Source organism: Aphelocoma coerulescens, chromosome 11 (genome assembly GCF_041296385.1).
Source record: "Aphelocoma coerulescens isolate FSJ_1873_10779 chromosome 11, UR_Acoe_1.0, whole genome shotgun sequence".
Lineage (NCBI taxonomy): Eukaryota > Metazoa > Chordata > Aves > Passeriformes > Corvidae > Aphelocoma > Aphelocoma coerulescens.
The window spans coordinates 18,238,721-18,257,904 of record NC_091025.1 but is presented as its reverse complement, the minus strand read 5'-3'; positions in this window follow the sequence as shown (position 1 = coordinate 18,257,904).

Sequence of the window (19,184 nt, the reverse complement as noted above, 5' to 3'; positions counted from 1 at the left end):
ATCAATGAAAATACTCATATATCAAGCAAATCCAGTGTGTGCAGTGTGGAGTGAATGGGAATATTTCTCCCCAGGGTCTGTGGAATCAGTCCCATTTGCTGTTAGCCTTGTCAGAGAGCACTGCCAGAATGTGCATGAAGAATATCTTGCAATAAAAATTATTTTTTCTCTATTGCTTTTCGTTAAAAAAGAGAGGACGTTAATAGGAGCTGCTTCCTTGGTTTGAATGCACAGGTTGTGTTCCAGCAAAAATGTTCATTGATTTATCATCAGAGATAAAATATGTAGGAGAGACACTCTGTCTTGGCTAGGCCTAGATAATTTCCAGCTGTTAATCATGCAGTTTTATTTACACAGGAAGGTTTTATATCTCTCTCTGTAGATATGGATACATAGGTATAGATATTTGCACAATAAATATGGTATTAAAATGTTAAGCAGGAACAACACACAATGATACAAATGTATACTCAGAACAGAGGTTGTGTCCACTGATCATGCAGTTCCCATGATCCACAAAAAGGGATACCTAAGTCCTTGGATTTATTGAGGGACTGTGTGCCAGACTCAAAATTAGGATGTCAGACCTGAAGCTATCCATTCCCTGTCACAAGGTCCATCACCCTGCACTTCTACAGCTCCTTCTGGAGGATGCAGCTTGGGGAGAGACTCAAGGTGTTAGTTAAGGTCAAGGCCAAATATAAATTGTCAGCCAGAGCCCAAAATTGGGAAAAGGGAAGGAATATGGAAAGATGACAATGAAAGTCCTACAGAGGCTTTCAGAGTAGGTTCTGCAGAGATGTTCCACATCCCTTTGGTCACCTTTAGCCATCCAGCAAATTTCCTTCACTACACAGCTTCTGTTTCACTGCTGTTATGAAGGGAGCTAAGACTGATTTAGACTTTTTTTCTTTTCATCATAGGGAATGTTTTTTTAAGTTCTGCTACAACCAATGACAAGTCAAAAAAGAAAGCATCTAAAATTTTATTTTGTTGGCTCATATGAAGACCAGTGGGTTTGTTGCTTTTTTTCAGATTTTCTTTGAAATGATAGAAACTACCAAAAGTGACTCCTGCACTATGGGTTCTTTGTTCAGGCCCAGAACTCAACTCACCCTTGGTTCATGCAGAAGAGGCTACCAGAGTAAAAAGAGTGTTTTAAAGAGTTTAACTCACAATTGCCAGCAGGAATGGGCTGAGCAGGTTGGAGCAGCAACTGGGCTGTCATCATCATGTGTCCAGGTTCACACCAAGGTGTCAGAGGCACTTTAGATCTCAGAGCTTTCATATTGCAGTGTTTCAGCATTATCATGCCCACACTCACTATTTGTAGAGATCCTTTAGCCCTGTCCCTGACTGGGTGAGTTATGGGCACATCTTCAGGAAGGAGCAGACATCCCTTTAAGCTGTTTGCCTCCCTTATTTATTTGATAAATTAGACTGTTTTTAGCCTGCCTAACTCTTGATGCCATCTCAAGGATTTCTGGCCTTTAAGTGCATTTTTGGGAGAAACGTTCTTTCCACAGGACAATTCTTTTTCCACTGGGACAACCTTTCTTTGCTTCAGTCCCAGTTTGAAAAATCCACACCAGTTGTCCAGTAAGACCATTTGTCCAGCTTATACAAGAACATTTGTGAAGCAATGTGCATTTGCTTGATTGAAAAGAACCAAAAAGTATAAATACAAAGCATTTAGCTATTTCATGAGAAAATCCAATTTTCATGGTCATATATGCATGGGAATACACAAAGAAAAGCTGAGTGGTTCTGAAATCTGTAATGCAAAGCACAATCCATAGCTCCAAAAGTGTGTCCTAGCAGCATTTCTAAATATATTCCCTCCTTGTTTTCTCCCCTTTGGAGTTAATGCTTGCACAGTTTGCTTGATTATTATTCACAAATTCAGCTACTGGCTAGCTCAGCATTTTGGGGAGTGGCAAAGCCCTCTAGAACTTTCTTTGTGCTCTTATTCAGCAGCTTCATCAATGCTATTACTTTTGTTTTGTATGAAAACCTGTGTGAGGGCGGGGGAAGCAGTGCAGTTATCCAACAATTGATGTTAAAGCAGAGACTATTCCTGGCCTACGCACACATGGAAGGCACAGAGAGCTCCTGCTTCCCATCCTCATCCTCTCTTCTCCCTGCTTCCCATCCCATCCTCTCCTGTGTCCTAGCACATCCTTGGTCAGATGGTGAAATTACCTCCTCAGAAAGTGAGAGGTGGCAGGAGATCAAATGCCAGCTCAGAGACCCCTTATGAATCAGTCTGAAAGCAGAGAAAGAGGCTATGCCCAGGATCCACCCAAGGGTGTAAGGACCATAATCCTGGTAATGGCTGAGCAAAGCTGCAGAGCAGAGCCTCGCCCAGAGATTCCCCTGGGACGGACACAGTGCAGAGTAGAGCCTTAAAAGCACTCTTAAGGTCACATATGAGCTTCCCAAAAGCTCAGTGAGAAGCAGGAACATTAACCAGCCCCCACCACAGCTCTCAAAGGTTACAAAAGCACTGCCTGAGACGTGGTTAAGACATAATGATTTATAACATGTCAAACCCTGGTGGAGTCTCAATACCTTCCTCAGACAGTTCCTCCCAGAAAAGTTTCTTCTAAGATAGTTAGACTGAGATTGGGAATCAATTTTACACCTAAAAAAATCTCTAAAAGATGCTATCAATAAAACATATTGGTCTGGTAAACGTCAATTTGACCTTTGGAGGTTTGTAGAGTTCTCTGTGTCCTTGGCTTTAGCTACAGTTTTATTCAACCCTTTTCTCCTGCAAATATTGTTTTACATGTGCTTAGCAAGCACTGTTTGACTCCCTTTTTCTAAATTTTAATGGGAATTATGCTAGGTTTGTACATCATCATATCAGTTTTAAACTCATTAGGTGACCAAACCACATTTATGTCCTCCAGCACCTGCCTTCCACCTTGCTTCTGAGTAGGAGTTTGGAGTAAGATTGTTTACAGACACAAATGTTTCAGACGTCAAACAAAAACATAACAAAATCCAGGATGGTATTTCTGTCAATTTTGAACATAATCTTGCAAGCATTGTATACCAAAATTTACTCACATGAGTATTCAGGTACAATTGCCAGAACTCTGCACCTGAATATGTTCGTGTGCAGGTAGAGGCTTGTAAAAAAGAGCCTGACTCGCTACTTGGTGATATTTTAGCATTAATTCCTTGCTATCACACTAAAAATGGCATAATCAGATAGTTTTCAGAAGTCCCCAGCATTTAATCTGCCTTTGAAAGCCTAACCAAGAGTATTGTGACATTTCCATTAATTAAGACACATAGTCCAATTTTGAAGTCCATTGATGTCAACTCTCATTCAACAGGTATTTTATCATGGCCAGAGCCAGCATCCAGTCCTGCTCACTGAATTTGCTATTTTTTTCCATTCCCTCAAATCACTCTGCTAAGAACTGTGCAGTTTTTTGGAATAAAACTTGCAGGCTTCTATATGAGCTCCTGGGAGTTGCTGCTATTTTACTGTGTCAAGCAGATGACACTAAATGCTGCATTAACACAGCACTGGCCAGAGGGATTGTTGTCCACAGGAGAGATTCACAATATCCTGGCCAGCAGGAATGACCAGGTGAAACACTCAGAACCATCATCTCACAGGTACCTTCAAGCACTGCAGTGCAATTATTAGTACTTTGATTTTGCATTTATGGCTCTTACCCCACCTGCAGAGCTGCCCCAGCCCTGGGGCCAGCACAGGAAGGAGCTGGAGCTGCTGCACAGAGCCCAGAGGAGGCAGCAGCATGATCAGAGGGATGGAGCAGCTCTGCTGGGAGGAAAGGCTGCCAGAGCTGGCATTGCTCAGCCTGCAGAGGAGAAGCTTTGGGGTGACCTCAGTGTGGCCTTGCAGGGCCTGAAGGAGCTGCAGGAAAGCTGGAGAGAGACAATTGACAAGGGCTGCAGGGACAGGACCCAGGGAATGGCTTCCCAGTGCCAGAGGGCAGGGCTGGATGGGATCTTGGGCAGGAATTGTTCCCTGGGAGGGTGGGCAGGCCCTGGCACAGGGCGCCCAGAGCAGCTGTGGCTGCCCCTGGATCCCTGGCAGTGCCCAAGGCCAGGCTGGACATTGGGGCTTGGAGCAGCCTGGGACAGTGGAAGGTGTCCCTGCCCATGGCAAGAGGGTAGGACTGGATGGGATTAAGGTTCTCAATCAACTGTTCAGGTTCATTTTACAGCAGTTTAGATGTTGCTTTTTACCTGATGAAATACTGGGCTGATTTTCCCCATCTGGAATTATTTATGTTGTGTCTTTTTTTTTTTTTTTTTTTTTTTGTTCTTCCTCTCTGAATTAGAAGATTCCTGAAATTTCACCTTATAACCAGACATAGAAATGGAGCTCCAAGAAAACATTTTCTTCAGCTCATCCTGTAGATCCAATGACTATTTCTGTCTTTTCTCATGATTTTCTAGAATGTTTGAAATGTATTTGCTCTTTGTGGGGACACAGAATTCTGCAAAGTAAAGACAAATCTCCAGAATTTCTAAACTTCTCCGTATTTTCAAATAAAGCTTCTACCTTTACAAATGGATGGCAATAATTAATATATTTCACCATCTTCATGAAAATTTTACATTACAAAATAAAAAAAATTGAATTGAGGGCATATTAATAAAATATTTTTTGTATCTTAAGAAGTAAATAAAGCTTCAAATACAAATACACTTCAAATACAAAGGAATTTTTAAAGATTATTCTGCTTCTTAACAAATAACTGTAAAAATGATTTCCAACAATGAAAAATTACCTACTGTGAAATATTAATGAAGAATTTAATACTGTAGTCCATTAAAATACATGACAAAGTTCCCACTAACTTCATTTGAGGTTGGATTTTGTCCTTTGCTAACAAAGCTCTAGGAGAATGTTGTTACATCAGATAGAAATTATTGATTTTATCTTATCAATTTTATCACTTTGTATTTCTCAAATGAAGACAAAATTCTAACTCTGGTCAAGGGAAATGGAAAGCTGATGGGGTCAGCTGTTAACTCCCACCCTGCCTGTGCAGTATCATACAATGAAAACACAGAGTCGAACTTTAATTTTCCCAGCAGGTTTATATACAGAAACCTATAGAGGGTGGGCAGTCAGACCTTCACAAAAGGATCCTTCTAACACAACACTTAAATGACTCTTCTGATATTTGCAATTTGTAAACTGCTAAATGCCAATTTGAGTTTTGCAGATGCAGAATCTTGCACTGGAAAAATGATTGAGCTAAAAACCACTGTACCACTGTATTTTTGTGCTGTAGGGTTTGTTCTCAAATAATTGCTTTGAGACTTGAAATCTTGGGCTGGTTTAATCTCTACTGGGCTTATGTGCACTACCACAGACCCTGAGCCATTGCAGACTTACACCAGTACCTCTGAATGTTAAAAGTTAATATATTTGGGTTCTACTAACACCAGCAGGGCTCACAGTGTAAGAAATGATTCCATTAAGAGGAAGCCCAGGCTCTCAGCCATGTGTAACCAGGCTAAATCCAGCAGTGTGCTGCTGTCACCATCTATTGGTTGGCTCTGGGGGTGTCAAAACCAAACCATTTCCAGAACAGAGCTAAAGCTAATTAGCAAAACTAACAAACACAACAGAAGAATTAATAAGAAACATTGAGTTAAGAATCTCAAATTCAAGTCATGAATTGAGAGTGATTTAAAAGTCCATTTAAGTGTATGCACAGGAATGAGCAAGAAATGTGTCCAGCTCTTTGTGCTTATCAGGAGGAGGATTATTGCACGGGAGCTGAGACATCTGAGAAAGAAATGGATCCTTAATCTGGTAACATAAATAAACTCATTTCTGACAATCCATTTCAAGGACTTAATCTAAATTGCCAAGGTAATTAGCCTTGTTTACTGAGGCTTGCCCTATTAACTTTATCTGGCATTCTAAGAAGGCAAAATATTTCCAGTATCAGGAAATGCATAATCACAGTAAATAAATTTACCCCCCTACTCTGAGCTGCTGTATGATGCTGAAGCTATAACAGAGAAAAGAATTAGGTGTGTGTCAAGATGAAAACATTGGCAGGGAAGGTCAAGAAGTCCATGGTCCTGTTCAAGCAAGCAGCATTTTGTAGGGATCAGCAGCACCCAGCATGGCCAGGACACTGGGACGACCTGGACAGGATTTGCCCATGCAGGATGGATGGATGTGCAATGCTGTGTGCACTGTCTGCACCCTGCAGCCTGGCAAACACTGAGCAGCCAGTTCTGAAGGAGTGCAGGCTACTCTTTATATATGTGACAGCAAATACTGCACTTGGCAAGGAATTCAGTAGGGTGCTTTCCAAGCTTAAAAGGGCTTTCTGGGACTGTTTCTGACCCCATTCAATTCAATTCTTTGTAGCATGGCTTCCTTCCAGGAGTTTCAACATGCCATTCATTCAGGGAAATGCACTTTAAGTCAATGGTAGGTTTGCTTGCATAAGAAGTATGAGCTCTGTCTCTACCACCCATTAATCTTGGGAAGTCAGCTTGTGTGCAATCTATTTTAAAACTACTTTCCAATAGTCTGCTTGCATAGTGCACACATGGGAGGGGTGATATTTTGTCAGCACTCTGAGACTGGGTTCCCATTGAGAGGGTTGCTTTGCATTTTGTTGGGGTTTTTTTCCCCCTTATAAAATTCAGAATTATATTGATGGGAAATTGTACAGTTATCATCCTATCTTTTAAAATGAATTTCCTACAAAAAATATTTATATAAATGCTGTTAAATTTTATTTTTAAATTAGTCAGATACAGGCAAGAATTAATGGTCTTGACTCTATTATTGATGTGTAAAGAATCGAATATTTCCTGGTTATTGGGGTTTGCTTTGATTTGGAATTTATAAAGGGCTTTCTGTCTCTGAAGGACATTATACCAGAGGACACCTGAGTGAGCAGGAAAGCAGCACAGGAGAGGAAAATGAGATTTCATGAGAACACAATGCATGTGCCCATCATTCCCAACACAGTTTATGGGGCTTCTTTCCATTCATCCCAGAATCTCCTGCTGAATCAGGGTCTGACTGCACACAAAACACTGGAATAACAAAGGGCAGGAAACTCCGTCACACTCACTTGCTCCTGAAAACCCAAGGAATGGAAATCATTCCAAATAAAGAGCCAGACCAGGATGAGCTTAGTGAGCTGAAACAACTGGGATCATTTATGGGAGAAGCAGATTCTTTGTGTGAGAACTTGTCAGACCCTGGCCCAAACAGTTCAGCTGCTCTTCCTTCCCAAAGGGTGAGACCGAGCACCTCCCATTCCCACCGAGCTCTTGGAAGCACCACTGCCCCAGGAGCAGGGCTCCAGCCACGGGAGGGGTCTGCAATCCCACCCAAACCATGAACCAAAGTCTGCCTGCTTGCAGATCATTCCTGAGCAGCAAACAGGGCTGGGTTTGTGGCGTAGGAGCATTCACTCGGAACCATTCACTCCGCTCGCCCCTTGGAACAAACCTTCTCTTTGTGTAATTGTGCTGCTCCCTAATTACTTATGACTGACCAATTATTTAAGTGTTAATACTATATACAGTCAATCTGCCTGCCTTTGGTGTCACACAAGGATTCTCATTTTATGTCCTGCACTTCTCCATTTCCCTTAAATGATGCCAAGTAAATTAACATCAAGGTTTCTGCCTGCTTTTTTTTTTGCTCAGACGTGTCTTCTTAGATATCTTTTAAACCAGTTCTGACATTTTAATGGGGTATAATTATTGTAACGAGAAACCCATTATAGAGATGAGATTGAGGTCATATTAGGAAAACATTTCCCCCGTTGGTTATTGTACACACTGAAGTCCATTGTTTGAAAGAGACAAAGATTTCTACAAACCAAAATAAATATAAAATATTTGTGGAAGTAAAGCTAAATAAATCTAGTGTGGAAGCATTTCTGTTTATATAGATCTGAGGCAAAACACTTTGTATGTATATTCACAGTGACTTTGAGACACTCCTAATGCAGTTCTGCAGGTATTTAGTCCTGAGAGGAAAAATGGAGGAGCTCTCAATTCCCCTTTTAATCTATCCTGGGTTCTATTTTGTACATCTGTCAAACCATATAACATTTCTTATGTAATGCAGGCCTACAGAAAAGAGTTTTTATTTCCAGCTGGCACATTTCTGCACTCAAACGCTCAGCCATAATTTAGTTATTTCTTCCCTACATGTGGATTGTTTATTTACTTTACAAACTTGCACAGAAAATGCAACTGTACACTAAACCATTAGTATTCTGTTGGGAAGATTTGTGTTTTGTGTTGGAGGCAGTTCACATTAAACTCAAGGTCTTAATACTCCTTTGAGGCTTCTGAAGCCCCATGGCAACTCTTGAAAAGACTTTTATTTCTTCAGCATATGTAAATTGGATAGGGTGAAGTCAATGTGATTTAAAGCTAACATCTCTTCAAGAACTCAGATGAGACAAAGGTTTTATTAAATGAAATAACAGAGGAAATTGAAGTTCCACATTTCAATGTAATATCATCATGAAGATGGAAAATAATATTTAGCAAAATTAAAAGTGCAGGCTTGAAATTTACATCACTCTTAATCTATATCTGTGCTTTTCATTTAATTTATCTGACATGCCCCACTCCTTCCAGGGGAATTACAGCATGAGATCTATTGGATATAGGGATATTAGCAAGACTGCATTGGGGTCACGCACTGATTTAGGCAGCAACCTTTTTGCTGTATTAATTAGGCAGAGGTAATAGCAAATTAAAAAAGAAGAGTTCAAGTTTGCATCTCACGCAGATCCTTGCCTATGCTTATAATTAAGTGCAGTATTTATATTCACAAACCCTATACTGTTATTTGAGAAGGCTCAGAAGGGAAAAAATACAGTTTTCATGAAGTTTTAATCTGAAAAATAGACTTGGCTTCAAATTATTTCTGTTTCAAAAGTGAGTCCACTTAACATTTACTGTGATATCTAATTTAAATGGTGCTACATTAGGGCTTAACAAGGTATTCTTGTTTGTCAAGAGCTGATCTATGACTTGTGCCAGGTTATGTGTGTCAGAATATTCTTTCATCTTGTACGTTCATAATTAATTGTTCGAAGTTCAAAATACTGCACTACGTGATAAAGTGTTTTATTTTTCCAATTTGAAAAATCAAAGGAAGAGGGGGGAAAAGTAATGCAAAACTTGTTTTCAGCCATTTCAGCATTAATTAATAATTTTCAAGGGAGACAGGAACATGGAGAGTGCAACCACTATAAAAGTCAGAAAAGGAGTTTTCACTCTTGTAGTCTTTTAGACTGTAAGAGGTAACACAAAGCACTGGATCAGAGGGTTAAAAACACCAGTTTGTGCCTTTTTAACCCTCCCAGGCCATTTTTACATCTCCATTCTATCAGCAGACATGGAAAATTTCAGTGGATTGGAGAAAATTGCCATTAAAACTCCTTACACAGTCTCTCCCACATCCAGGAAGATATCAAACTATGGATCTCAGCACCACATCTGTCAATCAAACCTGCAATCCTGGAGCAGCTTTAAAAAATACGGCCTTCAGTATTTAATTTATAAGAACAGCATTTATATTTACTTTTAGGTGAGCTTTTATTTAAGAAGTACGAAGTGGAACCAGGTGCAGAACACTGATACAAAAAACCTCCAGGTTGAACTAGAACTTGCTCACTAAGGGACTCTGAGGGACTCAGAGGGACTCTGCTTCAAGCATAATGCCATTTTTTTGATGCACATGAACTACCCTTGTCCACGTATGATCATATAAATCATGGAAAACAGGGCTGAGCCTAACTTAAATCTATCCCGCCTTTTCAAGAATCCCATCAGGCCACTTGGATTCTTTGGATCATCCCATTGCCTTCTGAGGACACCCAATGGCAGGGCTTGCATTCTGAGAATGCTTTGTTGTGTGATATTAAATTCACATTTCCATTTACCCCATTATTTTCTTCCTCTCTATTGGACAAAACAGGTACCAGTTGTTCAGATTTATCTTCTTTGCATCAGTTACTGACAAATCACAGTGGGAATTTATCGTAGAAGTTAAATTTATCCTTCCAAAATGGCAACAACTTTTCTCCTCTGTTGAGATTGAAGAAAATAACTCTTGTGATATTTTTTTTCATTTTATTGTTGCTTTTTATTCCCCGCATAGATTTGAATTAGCTAGAATGAAATAAGTTTATTCTGTCTCTTAACTTTCTTTTTTTCCCATGGACAAAGGAACAACTCCAGATTATTTGCACCAGGTCACATTTCAAAACAATGTTTGTGCCTCATACTTGAATGGCATGGGAGGACAGAGTGCTTGGAACAGTGGGAGAAATCAAATCAATTGGTTAATTGTTCCTAATATAGCAAGGGATAGACTTGGCTCAGCTCTTCACAACTGGTTCTGAAAATGAATGGAATCAAGCCCAAGAGTGCTGCTGCTTATAAAGTGTGATAAAAATGTCACAGAATCACTGAATGGGCTGGGTTGGGAGGGACCTTAAAGCCCATCCAGTGCCACTCCTGCCATGGGCAGGGACACCTTCCACTGTCCCAGGCTGCTCCAAGCCCCAGTGTCCAACCTGGCCTTGGACACTGCCAGGGATCCAGGGGCAGCCACAGCTTCTCTGGGCAAATAGAGAAAATGTATGAACTATATAAAATAGTTTTGTAAAACAGTCACAGTGTAAATGATGATCCTGAGCCTTCACACAGGTAAGAAGAAATGGAAAAATCCAGCACTCTGACATCACCAGGCCTTAAAAGCACAACAAATTCCTCTACAAAGCTATACTGTGTTATGGAGAGTGAGATTATTTTTTAGGTTATGATGATTTGTTAAATCTTTTTTAAAGCTTACAGGTCAGTTCCTATTTAAAATGGAAATGGATATCTTTTAATTAAGCACTCATTAAATTATGGAGCATGAAGCCTCCCATAGAGCATACAAAATTTCCTTTTTTTTTTGGTTGGTTGGTTGTTTTTGAATATTAAACAATTGTGGGTTCACTCAAGCATTGTATACAGTTGCCAAATGGCACAATTTTTACAATAGAATGATTTTCAGTTTTCAAAACAGCAGAAAGTTGCAACTTTCTGTTCCTATCAAAATCCTCTTATTCCATTTTTCTGTAGTTTATTTTGTGGGTTTGGCAAATCATTCCCAGGTGTGCTGGCTGTAATCACTTTGCCTGATATCTACACTATTTCCCCATAAAATTTAATGCAGGATGGTTGAGGACAAGTGTGAAGAGTACAAACAGCACAGAGAAATAGCAACACATATTTGAAGACAGTTAAAGAGATTATTTCCTTATCATGACAGGGAAATAGCTTTATGCATTGTACATTCATTATCATTCTGAAAGTTCAGAATGCCATTTTTCCCCTCTCCAGAGCACATATATTTTACATTGATTCCTGGTTCCCATGTCCCAACACACTGAATTTCAACATTGAAAAAAAATCAACACCATGCTTGTGAGATGGCGTGATTTTCTATGAACTGCTGAGTGTGACGTGTGTATGGCTGAGGTAAATCTGACTGGTCACCTACAGAGATGAGGGTGCTTTGGATAAAACAATGTTCTTCAAAGTGAAGTGTCCTTTCATAATGAATTTTTCACCATTGTTTATATTGATCCCTTGGCCATTTTATTGTCTGACTACAAATACTTGTTTCCCAGAGCCACAACTCTTAAATATTCGATAGAACAAAAAGAGTTGTCCTGTTATGTAGGTTCAGCCAGGTACTGACAGAATTCTGCTCTGCTGTGTAAATGAAAGGGAAAACAAGAGCAAATCCCAGAATCCCAGGATCACTGAGGTTGGAAAAGCCCTCCAAGGCCATCCAGTCCAAGCTGTGCCCCATCCCCACCTTGTCCCCAGCCCAGAGCTCTCAGTGCCACCTCCAGCCCTTCCTTGGACACCTCCAGGGATGGCCACTCCAAACCTCCCTGGGCAGCCCCTGCCAAGGCCTGAGCACCCTTTCCATGGGGAAATTCCTGCTGCTGTCCACCCTGAGCCTCCCCTGGCCCAGCCTGAGGCCGTTCCCATCTCCTCCTGTCCCTGTTCCCTGGGAGCAGAGCCCGACCCCCCCGGCTGCCCCCTCCTGTCAGGGACTTGTGCAGAGCCACAAGGTCCCCCCTGAGCCTCCTTTGCTCCAGCCTGAGCCCCTTTCCCAGCTCCCTCAGCCTCTCCTGGGGCTCCAGCCCCTTCCCAGCTCCGTTCCCTGCCCTGGACACGCTCCAGCCCCTCAGGGTCTCTCTGGCCATGAGGGCCCAGAACTGGACACGGCCCTCGAGGTCCCTCAGCAGTGCCAGCACAGGGGACGGGCACTGCCCTGGTCCTGCTGCCACCCCAGGGCTGGGACAGCTCAGGTGCCATTGGCCTCTTGCCCACCTGGGCACCCCTGGGCTCGTGTCCAGCCCCTGTCCCAGCACCCCCAGGCCTTTCCCACCAGCAGCTTTCCAGCCCCTCTGCCCCATCCCGGAGCATTCATGGGGCTGGTGTGACCCCAGGGCAGGACCTGGCACTTGTCCCTGTTGTCTCTCACACCACTGTCCTCAGCCCATGGATCCAGACTGTCCAGATCCCTCTGCAGAGCCTTCCTGCCCTCCAGCAGAGCCATGCTCCTGCCCAAATACTTCAGGAATACTTCAGAATGCCATGCCAAGGCTGTCTTTTCAGCTTCTGTTTTGCAACTTCACTTCCTTGCCATCACCCATGTCTGGGAACAGCAGGCTGATATCCCACACCTGCCATCCGGACAGGAATGAGTAGGACATGAAGGATTACCATGAAATTCTCACCATAAAGTCAATAGTCTAAGCCTTGAGGAAGGCCAGAGTTGAAGCGTTTCTCGTAGATTTATGCCTTCATCCAGCTGAAATAATAGTTTTCTGAGGCTGAGAGAAATTAGGGAACTTCATTAAAGCTGCCATCATGGACAAATTTTGCCACGAAGGCTGCGCACTTGATGGATGACGCTGTGGTCTTAAGTGCACTGTCTGATTTAGAGTTCAAACCTTTTGTAGTACACTCCATGAAGATAAAATATTTCGTGCCACTGTGTTTTGGGCTCTATATATTTGACAATATGTTTCATGCCTCATTTGCCACCAAAGTAATGAGATTTTAGTCAATGTTCAAAGACTGACTTCCCATTTTTCATGGCAAAAACCCAAATGGGTTATTTTTCTACAGTAGTGTACTTCTAGTTCATTGAAGCCCTGAGGTATATGTGGACCTTGAGACAGCCAGAGTGTAAAACATTGACTTCACAACACAAAGACAAGAAGCAAAAACTCTGATCAATGATTGGAGCTGCCCATTGGTTCCAAGGATATCGTTTTCCATTTACACTTTTTCCAAAATATCAGGGTGCACTGCTACAATAGAAATCTTGTCAGAAAACAACTTCTTGCATATCCAGATATAAAAATATAGATCATGGACCATTTTTTAAGTTTTAAATTATTTTTCTCTCCCAAATCTAGTTCTGCTTTCCCTAAGACACCCAGGAAAATATGGATTGTGAAACAACCGAGAAAGCATTGCATGAAACATTGAGGATAATTTCCCTCCTTTTTCACAGAATAAATTATACCTCAAACAATTCTTCCGCTGAGTATTGAAATAAATGCAGTGTGTACCCATATGTTCTGTCAAAAGACAGAACATCCTTTTTTATTTGCAGAAATGAAAGATAGAGGGGGGATTTTCTGACATGTTTACACCTCTTACCATGCAAACTCTAGCATGGTCTTTTACCATGCACATGTGTAGTCCTACAACTAAATTCTGAATATAAAGAAAAGAGGAAAGCAAACACAGTGGGAAAAAAACCACAGAAGACTAGAATGGCCTTTAATCCATCAGGCTTGCCTTAGAGTGGTTAACAAATAGTTTGCCCACACTGTGATCAACAGTACCAACAGTCTAAGTTGTTAGTTTGAACAGGTATGGAGTGAAATGCTAACTGGAGTACAAACAGTAAAGAACAAGGTAAAAATCCCGCTTTGTGCTGTAAGCCAGGCTGGCCATTACTGAATAATCTGACTTAAAGCTGCACTTTAACCACTTTATGCAGTACAGAGCCAGGAAAAACACTAGAGATGCAAGAGATTTATGAGATGTTTTTTTAAAAAAAAAAGTTAAAATAATAATGGATTGCATGAGCTGCCTTTTGTACACTGTGGACTATAAAGCAATATTAGAAAAAAGGAACTGTCTGGTTTCAAAAGGAAGGTGTGATCACTGTGGAGGTTTCTGACACTTCAAGAAAAGGCTAACAATCACTAATCATTGTTAAGAAAGGCTAAATACTGCAAGCTCAGATAAATTAGCAGCCATCAATTGCAAAAAGAGTGTTTTTAAATGTAAGGAAAGTTTTAATGGCAGTTCCAGTGCTTCTACTTCTTCAACTCACATTTCCATGGCCAAACCTCAAGCACAGATATTGATCATATGCCAAAACCTTACTATTAGAGGGGTTTTTGCAGCATGCAACACACGAAGGATGACTTCTGCATCCCAATTTCACCCCATTCCAGAACTGGGTATGATAAACCCCCTGTATAAGAAGGACTCTACATCTACAAAGAGTAAAATCACAACCTGATCTGAGGAAATCACACCATGGTGACATTGATTTTGGAGGCTAAAAGATTTTTCTTAAGCACTTCCCTTCTGCACAGCTGTGCAGAAACAACATGGTATGGGTTTCTCCTGACTATTCAGGATGTAAGGGTGTGCAGGACTCCAGGACAAAACAAGAGGGAAAACTAGAATTAACAACCAAACTGGCACCTGAGCTGCAGCTGAACATTGTGGAATTATATTTGTAGCCTGTTCCCCGTTCTCTCCTCACTCAATCATAGGCAGCATTTCCCCATATCCCACTGCAGCAATGCACTGTAAGCTGGATATAGGGATAGGACCCTAGAGTGGCTGAGGATAACACAGAATAAGACTATGGAGCTGTCTAGCCTCTCCCAGCCATTCTGGCATAACTCATGCCCATCTGTTCCCTTTCATGCTGCAGTCCAGAGGGAAGCAGATGGGACCTACTCTGCTCTCTTCTTCTGAAACTCATATTCATTATAACCTAATTTTTAAAATGACAGTCTTGCTGTCAGCAATGCTGCTCAACCAATTTTTTCCCTCTCCACAGAAGTAAAAATAAACTTTACAAGAATAGGCTTTGCCCATAAGGGTCAAAACGTTAAAGAGACACTAACAAGTGAACCATCTTCTCATCCCTGGAAGCAATCTTGTTTCCATTCCAAGCCTGAGACTGGAACTGGGCATGACTCCCTAACATGTGGTGTGGCTGATGCTCCTCTGATATTTTTCAGCAAAGACAGAGGAGTGAATGTTTTTTCTCCTGTGTCAGGAACTGCTGCTTGTTGCACTGGCTGCCAGATCGCCAGCTCTGCTCCTTCCCAACGTTCTGCTCTCAGGGAAGCACTGTCTCAAGCACTTGGCTATTTCACCAGGACTTGTGTTTAATAAATCTTTAACAAGTATTGCTTTTCCAACATCATTAAAAGACTCTATAGAAAAATCATTGGATGGAGAAATAGGGATGTTTTCTGCTTGTGGGTGTGAGTCTAGGCCTGTACTTTAAATGAGTTTCATTCCATTTCATGATAACTTTCTGCATGGTCTCAATGTATAATGCCCCCCTCCTCTTTGTCCCTGAACTAAGCATACAGAAATTCTCTCCTGCCAGTTTAATTAGCAGTTTTCCACCCTATTTTTCAGGTTATTTCTTCTTTTGTTGGGCTAGAAAGAAGATAATACCATCAACTATTCTTTTCCTCCTGTGCTTTTACTCAAGGAAATAATTTAATATTAAAAATTTTGCAAACAGAAAATACTCAAATCTGATGACTGCCACTATTTATTGGAACACATCTGAACATAAGTGTCTGTGAAATGTTTGACTTTTAATATTTCCTTCCCTTATGCTATAGGAATGTGCTGATTCAGGCATAGGTAATTGCCCATTAAAATGGATTTGGTGGTCCTGTGTCAGATCAGTTCAGGTTCTACCACTGTCCTGTGGCACTTACATCTCAAGGAGCCAACACCACCTTCTCATTGATCATTCCTATGCAGGTCAACACGAAATAAATGAAAACAAATCATGATGGAAGAGACACATGACAGACAAGTGCTCACCCTTCTCCTGTTACCTTGAGGGCGTAACAGCGAATATGTGGCTGTGAATGAATAGAATTTTCCTTCTGTGCTCATCCCTCTGCGACTGGGGAGCTGTGGGACAGGAGAACAGGGCATAAATAGGTAACAAGGATAAACAGGGAGAAATGCTAGCAGACAGTCAGAAGTGCAGCTCATTAGCAAAGCTCCCACGACTTCCCTGTGCATCGCCCCAATCCAACCTACAGCCACGACACATTTTTCACACTGCTGGCTCTTAAACATCAGCCCTGCTGATTAATTCCTTTGTGTTGTCCTAACATATTTTCCTAGCCTGGTATTTTTTAACTGGGTGGAAACACCAAAATATTGAAGAAGTCCAGAGTGACACAAACCCAGAATCCTGCCCTTCATCTCCGCGCAGTGGAATACAAAAGGACTTAGCAAATTACAGGTCTTCTCTTTGTGCTTTTTATTCCCCATGAATTTGACCCCAGGTTCAGAACATGTCTTTATGCCTTCTGGTAACCTTGACTATTATCTGGGAGTATGCAGAATCTTAAACATTCCTCATTCCCCCAAGTAAGCTGGCAAACGTTGCAGTCTGTTCCATATACATGAGGCACTGTGTGTAGTGCTGATGAATCAGGCACGCACAGCCCCGCTCTTGCCAACAGGCAGCAGTGGTTATCACTTCCCTTTCACACTGCTTAAGTAAATTATTTATTACGAGTTCAACTGAATTTTAAAATGCAAAAAAATATATTAGTTGCCTTAACTGGAGACTCTAATTTAATTGGGTTTTCTCCCTCTAAATGTTTAAGATATTTAAATGTAAGGATTTGAAAAGAACATTGAGGAAGTATTTAAAAATAAAGCAGTGATACAGCTCACGGTTTATTGCTGGAGTGGAAAGATCCTAATTTACAACATGTGATCATGCAGCACATGCAATTAGAGCATATCTAATACATATCCATATTTTGTTTTATATAATATATTTAGCTTCTCAAATAAATGAGAAGAGTGTTCAGAGCTCCTGCAGAATTATCCTGCCCAACTGCACTATCAATTCTCTCATCCTCTCTCTTCAGGGTTATAAATCTTTGTTCCTCTTTGAAGAAGTTGCATTAATATTTAATTGGAAAACTTCATAAAATGTTAGAAAAATATTACACCAAACACAGAGTAATGCCCACGAGAGTAAACAGCAGGATTTGTGTTATGTAGTTTAGCTGTGCATTTGCATTTCCTTCTAATATCACTGACCTACTAAAAAAATCACTCTCATTTTCATTGTGTACAGGAAATGTGGTTTTGTCTAAAGAAATTAAACCCATGGAAAAGATCTATCTAAGTTCCCATTTACCTTGGTCATTTTGGGGTGGGTTCTTGAGAGCTATGGGCTTGTTTTCAAGGCATTAAAGAAAAGCATAATTAACTCTTAGCAATTTGGGATATATTTCGTTGTGCACAACCCTTCCTTTTGATTTAATATCTCTTATTTTCAACACCAGTGCACTGTAACTCTGACATTAAAGCCATTCAAGTACTGAAGACTAAGCCCTAGATTAACCTGAAATGATTTGATTTCTCTATGGCAGAGAAGTATCACTGAGATGAACAAATAACTGAAAAGATTCACTTTGAGATGAGCAAATTTAAGGTCTATTCATGTGTGGCTTTTGATGTGTGCAATTCATGAATTGAACACATTTATTTTATATAGAGGCAGAGAAAATATGTTGCATTTATTAATGTATTAACTTTAATAAATGATAAATCCAGTATTCAGACTTTTGTTTTTATTTTAAAAACACATGATGTCGAGCATTACATTTTTAAATAATTGGGCTAAAAAAATCTGCTTATGTATCCAACTGCTTGAATTTTAATGCCCACATTAACAATTTCATAAAATCAAAACAAACATCTGCGCAGAGAATTTGCTTCTCAATGAAAATGTAGAACCCCATGTCAAAGCAGTGACAGTTTTGTGTAACAAGTGAAGAGCCAATCTTTAATACCAAGCAGTCACTTCCCCAGCCAACACCGTTTTTCCCTGATTTTGCAATCACTCAGATGTGACTCCAGACTTAACATCTGTGTCTGTGTAGTTTGAGCTTTTTCAAACACAGACCTTGCACTGATGTCTCCAGTGAGATCCTGCTCCATATCCCAAGTCCCACATGAGTACTTGTTCCAGTTTTGAAAGTCCAAGCTGTGTCTTTCCTTCTAAAAGAAGTCTGTATTTGGGACAAGTACAGAATATGTAATAGAGGCTCTGTACAGATCCACTCTGGCTTAGAAGGAACATTTTATCTTTTATCTTAACATTTCTTATTCTCTGCAGAGTAAATGAACGTGAAGTTTCACTTTTGCATGTACAAATTTCTCTCTCAGACCAGAGCCGAGTGAGAAAATAAATTCATCCCCTGCAATTCCCTTTGTCCAGCTTTTCTGCAATACTGTCCAATATAAATTGCCTTGTAAAATATTTTTGTCATTTTTTGTTTTAGAGTGCATTTCACCCTTGAACTGAGGAAAGCCTTTAGATTTACTGAACAGCAGCCACTATTTTGAAACTCAGTAACAATGGATCTACTTCACTAGGAACTGAATTCAGGTATCTAAAATCCTCCTGAAAATCAACATTCTTTCAAGTTGAAGCACCATGGTCAAGGCATAAAAAATATAATCACTACATTTCAAAGACTATGGCTGCATTTTTTTTTTTTTTTTTTTTTTTTTTTTTTTTTTTTTTTTTTTTACTTTTTCCAGCTGCAATGCCATGGTTTGCAAAATACCTTAGAATTAAAGGTATTTGTAAAGAATAAAAGGTCCAGCCATTAAAGGGGTGGTCAAAGCATTATTACTTTATAATAGTATAATTTCTTGTTGAGCTTTTACTTTCTCCTTTATTTCAGTGTCTCTTTCCAATAGTTGTTTTTCCTATTCCTTAATTCCTTTTTCTATTTCCTTCCCTCAGCAGCCATCAAAGATGTTGTGAAATT